This window comes from Eumetopias jubatus, unplaced genomic scaffold (assembly GCF_037043125.1).
Source record: "Eumetopias jubatus isolate StellerSeaLion01/CBP00866 unplaced genomic scaffold, mEumJub1_p1.0 scaffold_9, whole genome shotgun sequence".
NCBI lineage: Eukaryota > Metazoa > Chordata > Mammalia > Carnivora > Otariidae > Eumetopias > Eumetopias jubatus.
Window position 1 is genome coordinate 59,087,160 of NW_028274815.1, and position 22,614 is coordinate 59,109,773.

At 34.9% G+C, this 22,614-nt stretch overlaps 1 protein-coding gene across 12 annotated transcripts in view; it reads right to left on the bottom strand.

Annotated features, from left to right (window-relative positions):
• The window catches only part of EHBP1 (EH domain binding protein 1), a 709,442-nt gene that overhangs the window by 113,651 nt on the left and 573,177 nt on the right, over positions 1 to 22,614 (bottom strand). The window lies entirely within an intron of this gene.

The following is a 22,614-nucleotide window of genomic DNA, read 5'->3' on the forward strand; positions in this document are numbered from 1 at the left end:
TAATTTATTCTTTTTCTAGTTCCTTAAGTTGTAAAGTTAGGTTGTTGAATTGAGATCTTTCTTTTCTTCAAAATTCAGTATGCAGGGGCACCTGGGTGGCTCAGTTAGTTAAGCACCCAACCCTTGATCTCAGGTCAGGTCTCAATCTCAGGGTCATGAGTTCAAGCCCCATGTTAGGGTCCAAGCTGGGCATGAAGCCTATGTTAAAAAAAAAAAAAAAAAAAAGCCTGCTATGCAAAATTCAGTATACATTTGCCACTTATAATACATCTCCATATACATTTCAATTCAGACAGGTGCTGAACAATTTTGTGTATCTGATGGCTACTGTATGATGAGAAAGTAAAGTTATAGACTGGTTTTGTTTTTTTTTAATTTTTTATCAAAAATTGTATATATTTAAGGTTTATATGATGTTTTGATATACATACAAATTGTGAAATAATTACTATAGCCAAGACACTTAGGTTGTTTCCATATTTTGGCTATTGTAGATAAGGCATCAATGAACAATGAAGTGCAGATATCTCTTTGAGATACTGATTTCATTTCCTTTGGATATATACCCAGAAGTGGGATTGCTGGATCATCTGGTAGTTCCATCTTTAAATTTTTTGAGGAACCACTACACTTTTTCCATAATGGCTGTGTCAATTTAAATTCCCACCAATAGTATACAAGGATTCCCTTTTCTCCACAGCCTTGCCAACACTTACCATTTTTTTTCTTTGTGATAATAGCCATCCTAGCAAGTGTTAAGTGATATCTTACTGTGGTTTTGATTTGTATTTCCTGATCATCAGTGGTGTTGAGCACCTTTTCATATTCCTGTTGACCACTTGTATGTCTTCTTTGGAAAATTATTTGTTCAGGTCCTCTGCCTACTTTTTATTTGGGTTATTTTCTTCTTTGCCATTGAGCTGAGTTCCTTATGTATTTTAGATATTAATCCCTTATTAGCCATATGATTTGCAAATATTTTAGCCCATTCTGTGGTTGCTTTTTCATTTCTTTTTATTGTTTCCTTTCTTTTGCAGAAGTTTCATGGTTTGATGCAGTCCCATATATTAATCTTTGGTTTTGCTGACTTTGCTTTTGGTGTCATATCCAAAATATCATTGCAAGACTGATGTCAAGAAGCTTTTCCCCTAAGTTTTCTTCTAGGACTTTTATGGTTGTATGTTTAAATCCTGAATCTATTTTGTGTTGATTTTTGTGTATGGTATAAGGGCCCAATTTTATTCTTTTGAATGTGAACACTATTCTAAGCACAATTTATTGAAGAGACTCTTCTTTCCTTTTGTGTATTATTGGTGCTTTTCTAGAAGATCAGATGAATGTGTATGTGTGGGTTGATTTCTGGGCTTTCTCTGATGTTCCCTTGGTCTATATGTCTGTTTTTATGCCAGACCATACTGTTTTGATTACTATAGCTATGATATATAATTGGAAATCAAAAAGGGTGACACTTCCAATAATGTTCCTCTTTTTTTTTAAAGATTTTTATTTATTTATTGAAGGAGAGAGAGAGAATGGTAGAGAGAGAACATGAGAGGGAAGAAGGTCAGAGGGAGAAGCAGACTCCCCGCTGAGCAGGGACCCCGATATGGGACTCGATCCTGGGACTCCAGGATCATGACCTGAGCCGAAGGCAGTCGCCTAACCAACTGAGCCACCCAGGCGCCCTGTTCCTCTTTCTTATTTTTTTTTAAGATTTTATTTATTTATTTGACAGAGACAGTCAGAGAGGGAGCACAAGCAGGGGGAGTGGGAGAGGAAGAAGCAGGCTTCCTGCTGCGCAGGGAGCCTGATGTGGGGCTCGATCCCAGGAGCCTGGGATCATGGCCTGAGCCGAATGCAGACACTTAACGAATGAACCACCCAGGTGCCCCAATATTCCTCTTTCTTAAGACTGCTTTGACTATTTGGACTCTGCTGTGGTTCCATATGAATTTTAGGATACTTTTTCCTATTTATGTGAAAAATGCCACTGGAATTTTGATAAACGTTTGCACTGAATCTGTAGATCACTGTGGATAGGATGGATATATTTTTTAAAGATTTTATTTATTTGACAGAGAGAGAGCATAAGCAGGGGGAGCAGCAGGCAGAGGGAGAGGGAGAAGCAGGCTTCCCGCCAAGCAGTGAGCCCTATGTGGGGTCAATCCCAGGACCCTGGGATCATGACCCGACCCGAAGGTAGATGCTTAACCAACTGAGCCACCCACGCGCCCTGATAGTATGGATATTTTAACAATATTAATACTTCTAATTCATGAACACAGTATATCTTTCTGTTTGTGTTTTCTTTTATCGTTTTCAGTGTACAGATCTTTCACCTCCTTTGTTAAATTTTTCCTAATTTTTCTTCTTTTTGATGTTATAAATAGAATGTTTTCTTGATTTCCTTTTCATATAGTTACTAGTGTAAAGAAACTACTGATTTTTGTGTGTTGATTTTGTATCCTGTATCCAACTTTCCTGAATTTATGTATTAGTTCTAACAGTTTTTTTAGTGAAGGCTTTAGGGTTTTCTACAAATAGGATCATGTCATCTTCCAATCGATAATTTTACTTCTTCCTTTCAGATTGGGTTACCTTTGTTTACTTTCCTTGCCTGCCTACTCTAAGACTTCTAGTATTATATTTAATAGAAGTGGTGACAGTGGGCATCCTTGCCTTTACCAGATATTAGAGGAAGAGTGTTCAGTTTTTCCCTATTGATTCTGATGTTAGCTATGGGGTTTTCATAAACAGTCTTTATTGTGTTGCAATAAGTTTCTTTGTATCTATTTTGTTGAGAGTTTTTATCACAAATGAATGGAGCTTTGTCAAATACTTCTTTTGCATTTACTGAAATGATCATGTGGTTTTTATCTTTCATTCTGTTTATGTGGATTAACATACTGATTGTATGTGTATGCTGAACCATCCTTGCATCACAGGAATAAATCATAGTTGGTCATGGTGTATAATCTTTTTTGATGCACTGTTTAATTTGATTGCTAGTATAAATATACAGGATTTTTGCATCACAAAAACTGAACAGAAATATTGGCCTGTACTTTTCTTTTCTTTCTTTCTTTTTTTTTTAGAGATTTTATTTATTTGAGAGAGAAAGAGAGAGAAAAACAGCCTAAGAGGGGAGAGGGTCAGAGGGAGAAGCAGGCTCCCCACTGAGCTGGGACCCGATGTGGGACTCGATCCCAGACTCCGAGATCATGACCTGAGCCGAAGGCAGTTGCTTAACCAACTGAGCCACCCAGGTGCCCTGTACTTTTCTTTTCTTATGGTGTCTTTGACTTTGGTATCAAAGTGATATTTGCTGTATCAAATGAGTTTGGAAGTGTTCCCTCTTCTATTTTTTGGAAGGGTTTAAGAATTAGTATTAATTCTTCTTTGAATGTTCGGTGGAATTCACCTATGTAGCCATCTGTTCCTGGGCTTTTTCTTTGTTGGGAGGTTTTTGATTACTTCTTTAATCTCCCTATTTGTTATTAGTCTATTCAGTCTCTCTATTCCTTCTTGGTTTTGTTTTGGTAGGTTTTATGTTTCTAGGAATTTCTCCATTTGTAGTGAAGTGTTTAAATCCCTTTCTCATTTCCTTCTATGCATATTCTGCAGCTATTTTCTTTGTGGTTACCATTTAACATCCTAAACTTATAACAACCTAAATTTATACCAGCTTAACTTCAGTGACACATAAAGATTTTCCCTTTTACAACTCTAACCACACCACTTTCAGTTGTCACAGAATTACATCTTTATACACAGTGTGTTCAAAAGCATAACAATAATTTTTTAATGCATTAGTCTCTTAAATCATATAGAAAACAAAATCTGAAGTTACAAACCAAAGTTGTAATACTACCTTTTAGACTAATAATTTTTAAAAACTGTATTAATCTCTTAAGTCATGTAAAAAACAAAAAGTGGAATTACAAACTGTCACAATATTAATACCTTTTACAATGAACTGTGTATTTACCTTTACTGAGATCTTTGTTTATAGGGATTCAAATTACTATCTAGTGTCCTTTCACTTCAAACTGCAGGACTTTTGGGGCGCCTCGGTGGCTCAGTCTATTAAGCATCTGCCTTTAGCTCAGGTCATGATCCCAGGATCCTAGGATCCAGTCCTGTGTAGAGCTTCTTGCTAGGGAGTCTGCTTCTCCCTCTCTCTCTGCCCCTTCCCCCAATTGTGCTCTCTCTCTCAAATAAATAAATAAAATCTTTTTTTTTAAAGATTTTATTTATTTATTTGAGAGAGAATGAGAGAGAGAGAGCCCATGAGAGGGGGGAGGGTCAGAGGCGAAGCAGACTCCCTGCTGAGCAGGGAGGCCGATACGGGACTCGATCCAGGAACTCCAGGATCATGACCTGAGCCAAAGGCAGTCACTTAACCAACTGAGCCACCCAGGTGCCCCAATAAATAAAATCTTTAAAAAAATTTACAAACTGCAGGACTTTCTTTAGCATTTCTTGTAGGACAGGTCTAGTGGTAATGAATTCTTCAGCCTTTGTTTACCTGAAAATATCTTAATTTGTCCCTCACTTTTGAAGGACAGTTTTTCCAGGTACAAGCTTTTTGATTGACAATATTTTTCTTTTAGCACTTTGAATATACTGGCCACTGCACTGTGTCCTCCAAAGTTAATGATGACAAATCTGCTTATGATTTTTATTGAGGATCCTTTGCATATGATGAGTTGCTTTTCTCTTGCTGATTTCAATTTCTTTATTTGTCTTTGGCATTCAACAATTTGCTTATAATGTGTCTCAGTGTGGATGACTTTGAGTTCTTCATATTTGGAATTGTTTTGTTTTTTTTAAAGATTTTATTTATTTATTTCACAGAGACACAGCAAGAGAGGGAACACAAGCAGGGGGAGTGGGAGAGGGAGAAGCAGGCCTCCTGTGGAGCAGAGAGCCCAATGCGGGGCTCGATCCCAGGACCCCGGGACCATGACCCAAGCCGAAGGCAGACGCTTAATGACTGTGCCACCCAAGTGACCCCATATTTGGAACTGTTAATCTTCTTGGTGTTTTTCATATCTTTCATCAAATTTGGGAAGTTCTCAGGTATTATTTCTTCAAACAATCTCTCTTCCCCTTTCTCTCTTTTTTCCTTCTAGTATTCCCATAATGTGTATACTGGTCCACATTACACTGTTCCACTCCATAAGTACCTTAGGCTCTGATCATTTTACTTCTACCTTTCTGTTCCTTAGATTCTATAATTTCAATTTTGCTATGTTTGAATTCATTGATTCTTCTGCCTGTTGAAGCCTGACTTTGTTTCCTACTCTACCCTATTTCCAGAATCCTCTATCTTCTTAAACTTTTAAAGGTATAAAAGGGTTCTGAGACACACACAAAAAAAAGTTTGAGAATCACTGGTGTAAACAATGTAGAAATGTAGCTATAGGAATTGCTGTATTTTTAAATGACCAAATCAACCAACATCAGCTTTGAGTGTATCAAAGAAAATAAACACAAGAAGACTAACTGGTGGCTTAAGTTCAAATTCTAGAAACTAAACTAAAGAACTGATTACAGAAAGATTCAACTTGTTACGTTCTTATTGAAGAATAAAAAGGTTGAAGAGACGAAGAATACCGTGCAATACAGGGGTGTTTGCAGAATGTATTAATATTCATGATGTTTCCTTATGGGGGCATGCCTAGTCACTGATGAAACTAAATACATTATAATAGTAAGTTTCCCAGAAACACAAAGAAAGAGTATATGATTCCATGCCTATAAAAATGATAATTACATATGAAAAAATCCATTCTATAACAGAGTATTCGGGCTATATAAATGTCCCCATTTAGCCAGCAGCCCTTACTACAATTATTTCTTTAAAACTTACTAAAATCAAATAGTGGTGCAGAGTTAGTGACATTTCAGGCCCAATGATTGTTATATAGGCAGTAACATCAAAAAGAGAACAGTTGATAAAAAAAACAACAGAACAAAATATATTGTTATCACAGTGCTGGGAAACACTCCTCTATGCATCTCTTCTGCTCCTACACATCTTTCTAGGCTGTCCAAGAGTGAAAAGTCCTATGTTTTATTAGATCATTCTTCACAGACAAGCAATCAGCCCTTGAGATTGAGGTAGTATCTCCCTCTGGGATAAAGGTCAGACTTACTTAATGATAGTGTAAATGCAGTGGATTCCCCAAGCTCAATGTCCTTCAGATGTGATGCAACCACACTGTGTATGCAGCTTCCAACTGACCCTTCACCTCACCCTTATAGGACTTGGTGGCAAAAGGAACCAACCAAAATATGCTGATACTTTTTTTTTTTAAGTAAACTCTACCCCCAACATGGGGCCTGAACACATGATCCTAAGATCAAGAGTCACATGTCTACCAATTGAGCCAGCCAGGTGCCTCAAAACATGCTGATACTCTTGCTGTGAGTAATAAAGCCCTTTGTCAGAGTCCTGTCTTCCTCCAGCATCCATGAAACAATAAAAGATATTTGATTACCTTGCAAGTAGGGTATAATTCCCACACCTGATGCATTTTATTCACACTGTCTTTTGGAAAGCTTATTTACGATAACACACATGCAAAACACATATGTTAATCCTACCAATACAGATTGAATTTATAAAATAATCACACATTGTCACAAGTCAGTTAAATAGAAGTAAAAGAATTATGAAAAATTTGACTGTCTTTAACTTGTCAAAGTAGTTCTTTAACAGATTTTCTTATGAAGAATTACATGAAAGACTGTGAGCCCTAATAGTATATGATTTTACAATGACTTCTCTGTAAAATCTTTTGCATCAGTGAATTTCTAAAAGAGTTTGTAGAAATTTTTAGAATTACTTCAAACAAAAAACCCCAAATATTTCAAATCAGTAGGTTATAATACAGGAACTATGATATCCTTAAAAAGTAGATGGGCAAGTCAGGAGTGTGAGACTATAAAGCAAAGAAAAAAACAGAAAAGAAACTTAAGGGAGAATAAATGCTAAGATACAGTATTCTCATATTCTAAATTTGAATTTCCAACAGATACCCATTTATTTTACAAACTACTCTTTCTCATCAACATGCAACCCATTCACAGAAGATGTGAGGTAGGCCAACCTTAGCCTATTTACTAGGAGGGTTCCTACTCATTTCTATATTAGTCATTTTGTTCTGCTGTGCAATTTTATGAGAAAGGATATTCTTATGGCTTTTCAGTGATATCACCTATATCTTATATAACCTAACAAGTATTGATCCAGACTATAGAGAAAAGAAGCTGCAAGTAGACGCAGCTTTTAAGGGATACTAACAAAATCATGCAAATTTTATCCATGTAATTTCTTTTAACAAAAATTTTCTTTCTGTAAACAAATGAAAATAAGCTTAATTCTCCTGTAAATGTACTATAACTAAACAATATATAGACTGCCATAAGGGATAAGTTATGTTCATAAGTATATGTAGCATAAGAAAAGGACACAGCATTGTTAAGAGCATATGGACTTTGGAGTCAGTCAGATGTGGGATGGAGTCCTAAATCTATCATATAATGTTTTCCTTAAAGATATGTAAATAACATAGCTGCTAACTTTCTTTCTATTTCATGGACATATATTTTCCACACCTATCATTTTTCTTTTCAATGTCAGTCATTTTATTTTTAATTTTTTTATAGTACAACTTCCTTTTATGGTATCTTTTGCTTCTTTTGGTTTAAAAAGTTACTTTCTCTCCAGAGATCTAGTAAATATTAATTTTTCTTCTTTTAAAAATAATTTCATGTTTTAATGCTTTCTTCCACCTAGAATTATTTTTGGTAAATGGTGTGATTTAAGGTTCTGAATTATTATCTTAACATAATTTCCTGAATTGTGTTTCATTGTTCTGTAATGCTTCCCTTACGGTACATTATTATGTAGGTGTATATATGGGTCTTAATGAGATCATGTTCATATCTGGGCTAGAAATTCTGCTTCAGTGTCCCACCTACTGTTTTTACCAATATATTGCTATTTTATAATATGCTTTATTTAATATCTTGTAAGGATAATCAAGCCTCATTAACCATCTGTTTTTGAATGTTTAAAAAAAAAACTATTCTCAAACATTTTTTTCCTAAATGAATTTTTAATCATTTTGATACCATCCTAATTAATATTCTGTTTCAATGTTTATAGCAGCATTATCAACAATATCCAAACTATGGAAAGAGCCCAAATGTGCATCAACCAATAAATGGATAAAGAAAATGTGGTATACATATACGATGGAATATTACTCAGCCATCAAAAAGAATGAAATCTTGCCATCTGCAACAACATGGATGATGCTAGAGTATATTATGCTAAGCAAAATAAGTCAGTCAGACAAAGACAAATACCATATGATTTCACTTATATGTGGAATTTAAGAAACAAAGTAGATGAACATAGGGGAAGAGAAGAAAAAAAGAGAAGGAAGCAAACCATAAGAGACTCTTAACTACAGAGAACAAACTGAGGGTGGATGGAGGTGAGGTGGGCAGGGGATGGGCTAAATGGGTGATGGGTATTAAGGAGGGCACTGGATGTTATATGTAAGTGATGAATCACTAAATTCTACTCCTGAAACCAACATTATACTATATGTAAACTAGAATTTAAATAAAAATTTCTAAAAAAAAGAACTATCCTGTTTACATTTTGATTATGGTTACATAAATTCCGTTAGGTGTCTAGAGAAGAGAGGATAAATATCAAGAGAAGATGGTAGATACCTTCACAATATTTAATATTACCGTTAAAACAAAATGAAATAGGTAAAATGCCAAGAAGGGCTCAGAGAGTATGCCATCTTATTCAGTACATCATCTTCTGCTTTTTTTTTTTTTACAACTATTAGAATAAGTAGAAAATTAAAATCCATATAAAATGGCATGCATGTTATTTAACATTCAGAACAAATTGTCTTATAACTGCTAAATATTATCTTTTTTAAAAGATTTGTTTATTTATTTGAGAGAGAGATAGAGAGAGTGGGGGTGGGAGGGACAGAGGGAGAGAGAGAGAATCTGGGGACTTTCAGACTCCCTACTGAGCATGGGGCCTGGTGCAGGGCTCAATCTCCGGACCCCAAGATCAGGACTCAAGAGTCAGACACTTAACTGACTGAGCCACACAGGCACCCCTAACTGCTAAATATTATTGAATGTGTTTTAACTTAAGTGTTAGATATGTTATCCATTTATAAATAAGTAAAATTAAATGGTAGATATTCACATTTATGAAATAATTTAATTACAGATTCCCTCTTCTCCTGGTGCATATTTAAAATATAACCTGAACTTCAACAATTCATATTTAAAAGTCTCCAATAAAAATCTGTATATAAAGCAAGACACAATTATACCAATTATAAAAATAAATTATAAAAAAGAAATACTTTTTTATTGTAATGCCAATGTGAATTTTTAAAAACCCACTTACAGACCATATAGAACATAAATAAAAGAGAAATCCTAATCTAAGAATGTTAACCATGGGGAAAGTATATTTGTAGGTATTTCTCTAAGAGATATATAATTTATTAATAACTCAATAGAATATAACAAAGTACATATTAATATCAAAGGACAATACTTACACTGTCTTATCCAGCTTTTCTGCAAGTTTTGGCCTTTATTGGACAAGAGTAAATCATATTCAATTACAGATGCAATTCTTGAATAAGTTAGCAGTATAATATTGATTTTATGATATTGGGATGCTGACTTGGGCTCTCCTCAACTTAGAATTTCTAAAAATATTTTTAAAGGGCAGATTTATTAAGGCACAATTTACATACAAAATCTGCCCTCTGAAAGTGTAGAGTTTGATGAAATTTACAAATTATACAGTCATTTACAAATATATTTCTCATTACCTTACTCAGTTCTCTAATTTGAGCCAGTAATTAGCAGCTTATTCCCACCCTTTCCCTGACCCCATTTCAGCCCTTTCGCTCACTGAATATATAGGTTATAAAAGCAAATAATGATGGTTTGTTTAATGCATTTCCCAACAGTGATAATTTGGGGACATTATATACTTCAAAATATAACCTAAACTGATACAGTACAAATTAATTCAGTATAACATTTGGTTTTATTTTCACAGATTACATTAATATATTTTTGCAGGAAACATTAGAAAGATTAAAGAACTAATAGACTGAGTTAATAGAATTCTATTTTTTTCCCAAAAATCCTTATACATACTGCTGGCTTCAAGATCAAAATTCGTATCAACAAAATAGAAAGAATAAAATGTCTGAAGATTTCAAGAAAGACAATTATAATCTTTAAATGGTAGGCTTTTCAAGTGATTTGAATATGAGCTTTTACTCTTGAATACACTAAGGGCTTAAATTTTTTCATTATCATTTGGCTCTATAATTCCAGAAATAATGATTTACTTAAAAGCTGTATGTTTAACAGAGAGATTTAAAATGCTTCAGCTACTATTTTCAATCTAAACAGGCAACCTGCCTTGATTTAAAAGATTTGACACTTTCTTTCTAGGAATTGTCATATTGCCCAAATTAGCTTATTATTAGGAGCTTTGTTGTTACAAAAAGAGGATAAAAACATGCAACAAAAATCCATCCCATCTTTCTTTTTTAGTTCTGTAATTATCATGAGCAATTTGATTTATTTGCCATTGAATTCATTTACCTAGGAAAATCATACACAATGTTCAGGCTACAAATTAAGAACTGGGTGGTTATGCTTTACTATACGACAAGTAAAAGCTTGTAAAGAAAAGTAGAGGCATAAAAGCACTGCAGTGTTTTTATGAAACACATTTACCCGCCTTGGGTAAAAAGTAAAAGTAGTTCATAGCTGCAAAACTTTGTATTAATGCTTAGTGTGGCACACTACTTAATTGAAAGATTCTTAATTAAACATGCCCCACCAAAAAACCTCACCAAATTGCATTTGCCACCAAATGACTAACAAGTACACAACAGTTGGAAACTGTCAAAATATTTTACAGCTCAATTGTAATTACCAACCAAGTCTAAGCATGCCCTGAGTGGGCGTTAACTACATCTTGGGGGATGCAAAACATTAAGCAGCAGTCATTTTTTTGTGGTTTCTAATTTAAAACTCCTAAATAATTCTAAGACTTTTGCGGCCTTTAGTGAAAAATCAGCAAAACATCAATACAAGATATAATAATTTATCATTTTCATAGATTGGCTAGTGAGAATGGCCTTTTAAAAGATCATTTGGCTTATCCCTTACCATTATAATTGAATATATTGATTATTTGGTTATTTGCCTTTGAAAATGTATTAAGTGAACTTAAGACGTTAAGTGTTTTCTGTCATCCTTATCACAATAGATGTAGCCAAAAATAACGGGGAAGGTGTGATTATGGAGAAATGTCAATATGGAAGTACAGCTGGTGAATTTCCAGAGGGGAAAATGCAGACATCGTTTGCCATTTGAAGTAGGACAGCATCCAGCCACTCCTCACTCCTCCCCAGAAAGTATACCAAGGAATGGAAAACAGCTTGAGGCTCTGTGACCATTCAATTTGGTATCTCTTACCAAGAGAAAAGAACTGGGTTAATTACTACTGACCATAAGCACTGGTGGAATACTACCTTTCACCAGGTATCATATTCATTCACTATTCTTACTATCAGATGGGGACAAAATAGAAAGCAGAATTTACCATGTATTATATAAGCTTTACTTTTCTGAGTTCCCTAACTATATTTTTCCTGAGAGATATGAATCAGGGGAATGTTCAAAAAGCAGATGCATAATATACTCAGAATATTCTAGTGTTTCAAATTTAAAATGTAATTATATTATTTAATTTAAAATACACTTTAAAATGTATTATGGTTACACAGGAAGCCTCAATTGTACCTGTTTTATCTTAAACAGAAAGACGGGCACACAAGTGTTAATTGTAAATAATACTTTTACTTCTTTATATGACTGAAGAATTCCATTGAAAATCACAAGGAAAAAATATTGCATAGTAGCCACACAAGCTATCAACTATTAAGAATAGTTATCTAATAAATGCATTCCAATTAAATCATAATGTGGGTTAACAGAAAAAGGTTTAAAGAATTAAATAAATTTAAGGTTCTGTATGGTTCTCAGAAGAACCATAACTTAGCTATGATAATTACAACTAGATGGAATGTTCAAACAGAACTGAAAATGCTGATTACTGCCAGGTATCAGAGTAGCTAAATGGGTCACCTGTTGACAGTGAGAAAATAAAATTTTCTTAACAATTTTTTAAAAATATTTTCTTTATTTATTTGAGAGAAAAAGGGAGAGAGAGAGAGAGAGAGAGAAAGAGAGAGAGAGCATGCACAAGCACAGGGGAGGGGCAGAGGGAGAGGGAGAAGCAGGTTCTCCATGGAGCAAGGAGTCGGATGTGGGGCTTGATCCTGGGACTCCGGGATAATGACCCGAGCCAAAGGCAGACGCTTAACCAACTGAGCCGCCCAGGTGCCCCTTAACAATTTTTCTTTAAGATTTATTTATTTTAGACAGAGAGAGAGAGAGAGCCCACACAAGCAGGGGGAGGGGCAGGTGGAGAGGGATAGAGAGAATCTCAAGCCGACTCCCCATTGAGCATGGAGCCCGACTCTGGGCTCTATGCCGCGACCCTGAGATCATGACCTAAGTTGAAATCAAGAGTTGGATTCTTAACCGACTAAGCCACCCAGGCACCCCCAAAATTTTCTACACTGAATACTCGGACACAAGTTTGTGGAAGAAATAAATGTACAATATAGTAACATTATTAGGCTACTGGCCTCCAAATTTTATCGCATGCCAGTATCAGAAAAACAGTAGAAACATTCCCAGAGGTATACATTTATTTGTGTATTATAAAACATATGGCACAAATGGAAATTTAAAAAGAGAAGATAAAGAAGACAAAATACTTTACCTAATAATGGTATAAAAACTGATTTTTCTCTCATTATATAAAAGAACAATGTGATAGAAAAGGCTTAAATATTTTTTTTAAATCTTGGTTTAACAATTTGAAAGAAGGTCTAGTTCTAAAGTGTATATATTGATACTTGGCTTGAATGGCTGTCATAGCTAAAAAAGATACATCACAAAGATACATTAATCTAAATACAAAAAGTACATCATTGGCTATATTAAATAAATCAGGATAGTCATTTTTCAATGCCACCTACCAATTATGCAAAGGATCTTTGTTGATATTCACTTGGTTTCTATTTCCTTTTTTTTTTTTAGTTCTATTTCCTGATGTCTATTAGGTACAGTTAAAACCCTACTAATAATTTTTATTTGAACTTTAAAACAGTTTAGAAAATTCTGTTTTCAGCTTCTGTACGGATATGAGGGTTTACACAGGTGGCACAGGTGTTATTGTTAGCAACAAAATAACAAAATATTTCTGTAGCCAACAGTATAGGCTAGCTAACCGACATCCATCCATTCTCACGCCTGCTTCTTGTAAGGAAATCAGGACAAGTCTGATACTCACTTTTTCCTAACTTACCTTGTAGCAAAGGATAGCCATGTGACATAGTCTGGCCAATATAATGTGAATGGTAGTTTACAGAAATATGAAAATCCAATGAATATAAGTAGAAGTTTATGATTTCTTGACAAAAAGAATAGACGTAAAGATTCCTCTTGTATTTTTACTCCCCTTTCCACAGGACACCTTCTACCTTCTACCTGACACATGAGCTTCTATTATGTATATACATAGGCTCAGTAAGGGTACCCATGTTAAGCTGCATATTAAATATTAGTAAAGTTTAATTTCTTTATTAATTTTAGATTAAAGCATGTAGATAGAAGTTTGAATATATTCTTCCCACACCCAATGAACTGTCCTGAGCACTCCTTGGAGGTTACACATCTCACTTTGGAAGCCACTATTTAAATAATTCAAAGGGCCAGATATGCTTAATAAAAATACCTGCAACAATCCCATGACTTATAATTATCCACATTTCAGAGACAAACCTCAGACAGGTTAAGGACCGCCCTAAAACAAACAATACATGAACAGGATGATTATAAATGATTTTTTATGGAGAATATTGACTGGGGAGTATTTTTATGGAATAAAAATGTTTTTATCTCATTTCCCAAACTGTACTAAATGCGCACACATTTAAACTACACAAAGAATATGCCAACTGTTTTAAAAAGAAATAATAGTTAAATGGCCACATTTTATATGAAAATTTCCATGAGTTAACAATGCTGCATGTTTATATGCTGTGCTTCATTATACTGGATTTGATATGCAGCAATTTCAGAAAGACCTATTTTAGTTGCTATCATAATACCTGTTTATTAAAAAATTAACAAAACTGTGGTCCTTGACACTGATCCTAATAGGCCAGTAAGTCATCAACAAATGTTTACAATACTCATTCCATTCCTCTTATGAAAGGTACCAAGGATATAAAGGTAAGACATGGTCCTTGGCACTGAAGAATTCATATCTGAGTAGGGAGGCATAAATAATTATCATGACATAATATGATGAGGGTGATAAAATAGGTGCCCACACAGTGCCATGGGATCACATAGTAGAAAGTGATGTCAACAAATACCTCCCAAGTGTCATTTGAGCTACACCTCTGAAGGACAAGCTGGTTTTCCCCCAAACCTTTGCAAAAATACAGAAAATCTGAAACTTCTAATGCCTACCCAAATGGATGTCTGATTTAATTTGGATCATTTCCAAGGCAAAACCAGAAACAAAGACAGGTCTGACGCTCCTAAAAATCTCAGGCTTGCGACTAAAGTCAGAGGCCAAAGATAGACATAGAAATGGCAGAGAGCAGCGGTTCTTAAACTTTTTGGTTTCAGGACTTCTTTACACTTTTAGAAATTACTGAGGAATCTCAAAGAGCTTTTATTTATGTGGGTATACCTACTGATATTTACTATATTAGAAATTAAAACAGAAAATGAAAAATACTTAGTTCTTTTTTTTTTCTAGACAGAGAGAGAATGAGTAGGGGAAGAAGCAGAGGCAGAGGGAGAAGCAGACTCCACACTGAGCAGGGAGCCCGATATGGGACTCGATCCTGGGACTCTGGGATCATGACCTGAGCTGAAGGCAGACATTTAACTGACTGAGCCACCCAGGCGCCCTACTTAGTTCTTTTTAAAACCTTATGTTAATATATCTCTATTAAAACAATTATATTTTCCAAAGAAAAACAGCAAGAAGAGTGACACTGTTTCACATTTTGCAAATCTCTTTAATGTCTAGCTTAATAGAAGATAGCTGGGGGACGCCTGAGGGGTGCAGTCGGTTCAGTATCGGACTCTTGATTTCAGCTCAGGTCATGATCTCAGGGTTGTGAGATTGAGCCCCGAGTCAGGCTCCATGCTGGGAGTGGAGCCTGCTTAAGAGTCTCTCTCTCCCTTTCCCTCTCTGTCCTCCCCCCCACCTTCCACGCTCACGCTTTCTCTCTCTCTCTAATAAATAAATAAGTCTTAAAGAAAAAAAAAAAGATTGCCAGATTCTCATATCTGCTGCGTTTTCAGTCTGTTGTAGTGTGTTGTTTTGGCTGAAGTAATGAAAATCTAGCACACAGATACACAGTTGGAAAAGAGCATTTTAAAAGCCTTTTCAGACAATTGTGAATATTCTTCTTTGATACTATACCAAAACTCACAAGTGGTGGTTTCCTAAAGATTATTTGCTATGTAGAATCTGAAACCACACTGATGAACTTTACAAACTCTGTTAATGTTAAAATTCATTGATCATTTTGCACTTTGAAAAGAATTTTTATCTATGCATAATTTTGAAACATTATCCACTGATCATTTGGAAAACGGATTCCCTGACAATGTTGCCACGTTTCATTATATAATACTGGAAATAACATTTCTTAATATTATCACCTATCTTTTCAGAAAAGCTTTTCAAGTACTGGGAAGATCTCAAGCTCAAAGGGGCAGAAAGCTTGAAAGCTCTAATTTTATCTCTGGCAACAAATACTGTCAGTTGTTCCCCTTGAAGTGACAGGATTATTTTGTTACTGTTTTGAGAAAATATGTACCAAATGACCAAGTCTAAATAACCAGTTTGTCGGTTATTCTTTCCAGTAAAAATGGTGTTCCCTGACACAGACATCTAACCAAGCTTACAACCCAAACAATACAGCAAGTCCTTCCTTTTGAGATAATGGTAGTACTTTGATGTGCAGGAGAAGTGTTTTATGCATAATTTCTAACACAGAATATTAGGAGACTGTGTACTCCAAGATCAAGATTTAATAAAATGAATAATCTTTACTGTTTCATAAAGACATTCTTAAGTGAAACTGGTTTTTTGGTGTGTTTTTTTTTTTAACTGAGTCTGCATGGCCATGAAGAATACAGTGACTTCTACTAACAATTTGGTGCCGCTGCCTTGATTCATAATGTTGGTGCAAGCAGGGTTTACCGTTTCTTTTGTCCAATCTGTGCAAATGTCAACATGGTGAAAAAGCAAATAATGTCTTAGTATTATTATGAAAATGTCCTTTACTTCACAAACCCAATGAACTATCTCATGGACCTCCAGAGACCATACTTTGAGAAGAGACAGCAAGAGGATTAGCATCGAGGCAGGGGTTTATTCATTTATTCCACTATGGTATTTATTTAGCTAAGGGTGCTAACCCCGGGCCTAGGAACTAGGATCATCTTGGTGATGAAACAGTCCCTGCCCTCTAACAGAGGCAGACCCAGGGACTGAAACTAATAGAAATTAAGAGCAGGAATTCCTTACAATATGTATTTTTTACATATTCAAATTAGAAGTTTGGATAGTTGTGATTTTATACTATTACATAATAAATACTACCAGAAATCAACAGCAGTTTAATGTCTACTGATTACTTTTAACAGTTTTTTACTATAAATCTTCAAAGACCTTAATTTTAGGATTGAAGTCAAATCTTAAAAGGTTCCAAGGAATTGGATGGTGGTACAGTATAGCAAACAGATAATGCATACCCAATTAATAGATGTTGAATAGTACAGAAAAATGATTTGCATTGCTGGCTCCTTTTCTACTTCATTGTTTACAAATCAGCAAACAAGCAGGCTCAGGAGTACTATGGAAGCTGTGTGCTTGGCCTTTCGGAGGGAAGAGGCTCCCACTGCTACGTGGCAGAAACACTATGGGTAGGTACTGGAGAGAATGAACACTCCCTTTAATTGTTAATTATTCCATTCCTGTATAATTTGTGGCCAGCTCCTCAGCAACAAATAAAATAAGTGCTCTGCCCAGACAAGAAGGAAAACAAAACAAAACAATACATTGGCTTTAATGGGACCCTTGAAAGCTATCTCTAAAAGTTAATGTAACATCATATAACTCATAAAGTAGAGATGATTCTGTCCTCCAACATATGTATATCCTATACCATGGTTTTCAACCATTTATAGCTTCAATCTCACCAAATATATTACTAAAGAATCTAGGTGTCAGATAGAATAAAACAATTTTAAAATCCTCATACCTTGTTCCAGAAAATACATTATATATATTTCATCTATGATACAATTTTGAGAAAGTTAAAAAAAGTGCTTTCATTGAAAAATCTTCATAAATTTTAGGAGATTGTCACCTCTCCTCCACAATACATATACATGTTAGATATCTCAGTTCAAGAGCACTTTGGAAACGAAGACAAATCTATCAATGACAAGAATCATGAACTTTTTTTCTTTTTCAATCCTCACTAATCCTCTACACCTCTACCTTGAGGATTTGAAAGTTGCTAAGGAAGGGAGGAAAGATTAAAAAAGAACTCCAAGAAAATGGCCTAATGTCTTTTGGGGGGTGTCAGATTCTAGGACAAATGCAAGAAAAGGGAGTCTTGCAGGTTGAAATGAAAGAAACTAGACAGTGACTTGAAATCATATGGGCAAATGAAGCTAATTTTATTGTAACAATAGGATATAACTCCACTTTTTATTTTCTATATGGTTTAAAAATCTAATACATTTAAAAAATAATTATTAATCTAAATGCTAATATTATCATAATTTTGGTTTGTAACTCCACATTTTATTTTCTACATAAATTATGAGACTAATGCATTTAAAAAAAAAGAACAAAGTAGGAGCAACTAATACAGAATTTACTACGTTCAAGGCACTATTCTGAGTACTTTACATATATTACCATATTTAATCCTCACAATAACTCTATGAGATAAGCATTATTATCCCTGTTTTATAGATGAGCACACTAAGAGATAGAGAGCTTAAATAACCTGTTCTACTTCTTAATAGTCATAGTCTATGGACTTGGCAGTGTGATTCCAGGCCGAATATACAACTCATAGGGCACCTGGAGCACCTGGGTGGCACAATTGGTTAAGCATCTGACTTTGGCCCAGGTCATGATGAGGGTTCTGGATCAAGCCCCAGATCAGGCTCCCTGCTCAGCAGGGAGTCTGTTTGTCCCTCTGCCCCTCCCCCTGCTCATGCTCTTTCTCTCTCCCACTCTCTCTTAAATAAATAAAATCTTAAAAAAAAAAGAATGACTCACTTTGTACTATGATTTCAGGGTACCAAGGATCTTAGGGAAGATTCAATACCCTGAAAAATCATTCTTCCTGTAACTGACTCAGAAATGATATATTATCTAGAAAGAATACTGTGTTAGATCCAAGGGCCTGAATTCTACTTCTGGCCCTAAATTTTAAAGAGCTATATATTAGTCTTAATAACATCCATTCTGGTTTTTGGTTTTATCATTTATAAAACAAACAAAAAAACCAAAAGAGTGAATTAAGATTCATTTATTCAACTAAAAAGCACTAAGTACTTATTAAGTGCAAGGCAATATGCATTACTGAGAACCTGTTTAACCCATGTAAAGTCTATTTTCCCAGTTAATATCTCACAAGAAGACCCTGCAGCTTTTTTAGCTTGCACCTTAAAACCTGGGCATGCCTTTTAAGGATGAAAGAGATGAAATCAAGCCAAAGAAGTTTAATCACTTGTCCCACAAGGAAATTTAAGGTAAAACTGGTCAAAACCCCTCAGTTATTCTAATTTTATCAAAGCTGCCACACAGAACTATGTAGTGAATTTTCATTCAAGAAAAATTTACTGAACATCCATTACATGTTAGGAATGGCAATATAATGGCCGACAAAACAAGTCCCATTCTTATGGAGTTTACACTTGCCACAAAAGAAGAACTTAATAAGGGGTTAAAAATTTTATTTAAAAATATGACTTTAATGCTTTAAGTCACAAAAACATTGTTAAAAACACTCTTTGTCCTAGCTAGATTTCCACAGAAGCCTTATCCAACTTTCCAACGGTACCTTTAAGAGATGTTTAAAATCAAACGCAATGGGATTAAAATTTAAGTACATTAATTAGTTTTACTATAGTATGGTACAAACTTTGTAATCTGAGTTATAAGTACAAAGTAATTAGTCACTAACTTGGCACAGGTTTAACATATTAAATCAGTTTTTTCAAGCGCCTATAGTTTCATTCCACTTCTAATATATAAGAAATCCTCTTCTAAATTAGTACTTTTCAAATATGTCAGCCATCAGAATCACCTGGAATAATGGAACAGTCAGGTGGCATGTAGTTAAAATGGATTTACTGTGGCTCCACCCTTGAAAATTCTGATTCAGTAGGTAAGAGGTGGGTCCTAGGTGATTCTGATCCAGTTAGGCAACTATGGCTTCTCATCCAGTTTATTCTTACCAGTTTACATTTCTATCTTCTGGTCTCAAACATATTTTTCTTTTAGCACTCAGAGAAGCAATTTTGTTATGGTATAAAACCTTAGAATTTCTCATGGTATAAATCTTAGAATTTCTCCTCAGTTTCTAGTATTAAATAAGTCTTCCAGTAAACTCTGACCTGGCTTGGTTCCCCTAAATATTCTGCTCACAAGAATTTACTGGGTATTTCCTCTGATCTGGGCCAATAGCACCAGGTTCAATTCTTTTGAGTTAAATATTTAATTTAGAGATATATGTGTATGCATTTACAAAAATTTGTTAAGATACTACTATACGCCACACTGTTCTAAGCACTTAAGACATCAGTGGGGTGAGTAAAATGAATGAATTCCTGCCAAGGCAGAATACACATTTTTTCAAGTACATACAGAATACTTATCAGACAGTTACATTCTGGGCCATAAAAAAAGTTTCAATAAATTTAAAAGCATTAAATCACATGAAGTGTGCTCTCTAACCATAACAGAATTAAGTTAGACATCAAAAAAAAAAAGATATTTAGAAAAATCCCAAGTATTTGGAACTAAATGACAATTCCTAAGCAGCCCATGGTTCAAAAAAAAAAAAAAAAGAAAAGAAAAGAAAAGAAAGGAAAAGAAAAGAAAAAAACAAATCAAAAGAAATTAGAAATTATTTTGAACTGAATGAAAATAAAAACACATGTCAAAATCTGTGGGATGCAGCTAAAAAAGTAATGTTTACAGGTAAATATATAGCACTTATGACCTATATTAGAAAAAAACGAAGTTTTTCAAATCAATTACTTAGGCTTTCACCTTAAGAAACTGAGAAGAAAGGGAATAATAAAGATCAGAGTGGAAATCAATGAAATAGAAAACAAAACAAAAATAATAGGGAAAATCAATGAAATGAACACCTGGGTCTTTGACAACATCAACAAAATAGATAAAACTTCAGCCAGACTCATCAGAGGGGGCAAAAAAAAGAGAAGACAAAAGTTACCAATATCAGAAATTAGAGAGGTAATATAGCTACAGATTCTATAGATATTAACAAGATAGTAAAAGAAAATTATGAACAACTTTATGCTAACAAAAAATGGACAAATTCCTTGAAGGGTACAAGCTACCACAGCTCTCTCAAGAAGAAACAGATTATCTGAATAGCTCTGTATCTATTAAAGAAATTTAATTTGTACCTAAAAAATTTACCCCAAAGAAGACCCCAGATACACATGGCTTTACTGATTAATTCTCCCAAACATTTAAAGAAGAAATCATCTCAATTCTACGCAAACTCTTAGACAAAATAGAAAAGGAGGTGATATTTCTCAACTTATTCCAGAAGCCCAGCATTACCTTGATTCCAAAATCACATGAAGATACTATAGGAAAAGAAAACTCCAGATCAGTATCCTTCATGAAAATGGATGTAAAAAATTTTAATAAAATTTAACAAATCAAATCCAATTATATATTAAAAAGATAGTTCACCTTGACCAAGTGAGGTTCATTTCCAGGAATGCATGGTTTATTTATTTATTTATTTATTTTTAAAGATTTTATTTTATTATTTATTTGAGAGAGAGAGAATGAGAGATAAAGAGCACGAGAGGGAAGAGGGTCAGAGGGAGAAGCAGACTCCCCACAGAGCAGGGAGCCTGATGTGGGACTCGATCCCGGGACTCCAGGATCATGACCTGAGCTGAAGGCAGTTGCTTAACCAACTGAGCCGCCCAGGCACCCTGCATGGTTGATTTAATGAGCGTAATGAAAATTCTGGGAGTTTGGAATAAACAAAATACATTATTGATGTCTTTTCAATGCAATGCTGGAGCCCCCAATGATTACCTGAACATCTAGATATATGCACTTTTGTCTTACACCAAGCTACTTTGCAGCAAACAACAGGGTTTCTCGACCTTGGTACTTTCGACATCTGGGGTTGGATAGTCCCTATTGTGGGGGGCACCACAGGAATATCTCTGGCCTCTCTGGACCAGATGCCAGTAACACTTCCCAGTGTGATAACTAAAAACCGTCTATAGGCATTGCCAAATGTTTCCTGGGGGACAAAATGATCCCCAGTTGAGATTAATCTCTATAGAGATTAAAGTTAACTTGTAGGAAATCAATAGCAATGCAAACAATTCTTATCTACATATAGGCATACCTCATTTTATTGTACTCTGCTTTACTGCACTTTGCTGATATTGCATTTTTTACAATGTGGCAATCCTGCATTGAGCAAGTCAACTGGTGCCATTTTTCCAACAGGATTTGCTTATTTTGTGCTTATTTTGTGTCTCTGTGTCACACTTTGGTAGTTCCTGCAATATTTCAAACTTTTTCATTATTATATTTGTTATGGTGATCTGTGCTTTTTGATTTTGCTACTGTAATTGTTTTGGGGTGCCACAAAGCACATCCACAGAAGATCACAAACCTAAGCAACAGATGTGTGTGTTCTGACTGCTCCACTGACTGGCTGTTCCTTCATCTCTCTCCCTCTCCTCGGGCCTCCCTACTCCCTGAGACACAACACTATTGAAATTAGACCAATTAATAACCCTATAATGGCCTCTAAGTGTTGAAATAAAAGGAAGAGTTGCATGTCTCTCACTTTAAACTAAAAGCTAGAAATGATTAAGTTTAGTGAGGAAGGGATGTCGAAAGGCAAGGTAGGCCAAAAGCGAGGCCTCTTGCCAAACAGCCAAACTTGAAGGAAATGAAAAGTGCTACTCCAACAAAACACATGAATGATAATAAAGCAAAACAGCCTTATTGCTGATATGGAGAAAGGCTTAGTGGTCTGGATAATAGATCAAATTAGCCACAACATTCTCTTAAGCCAAAGCCTAATC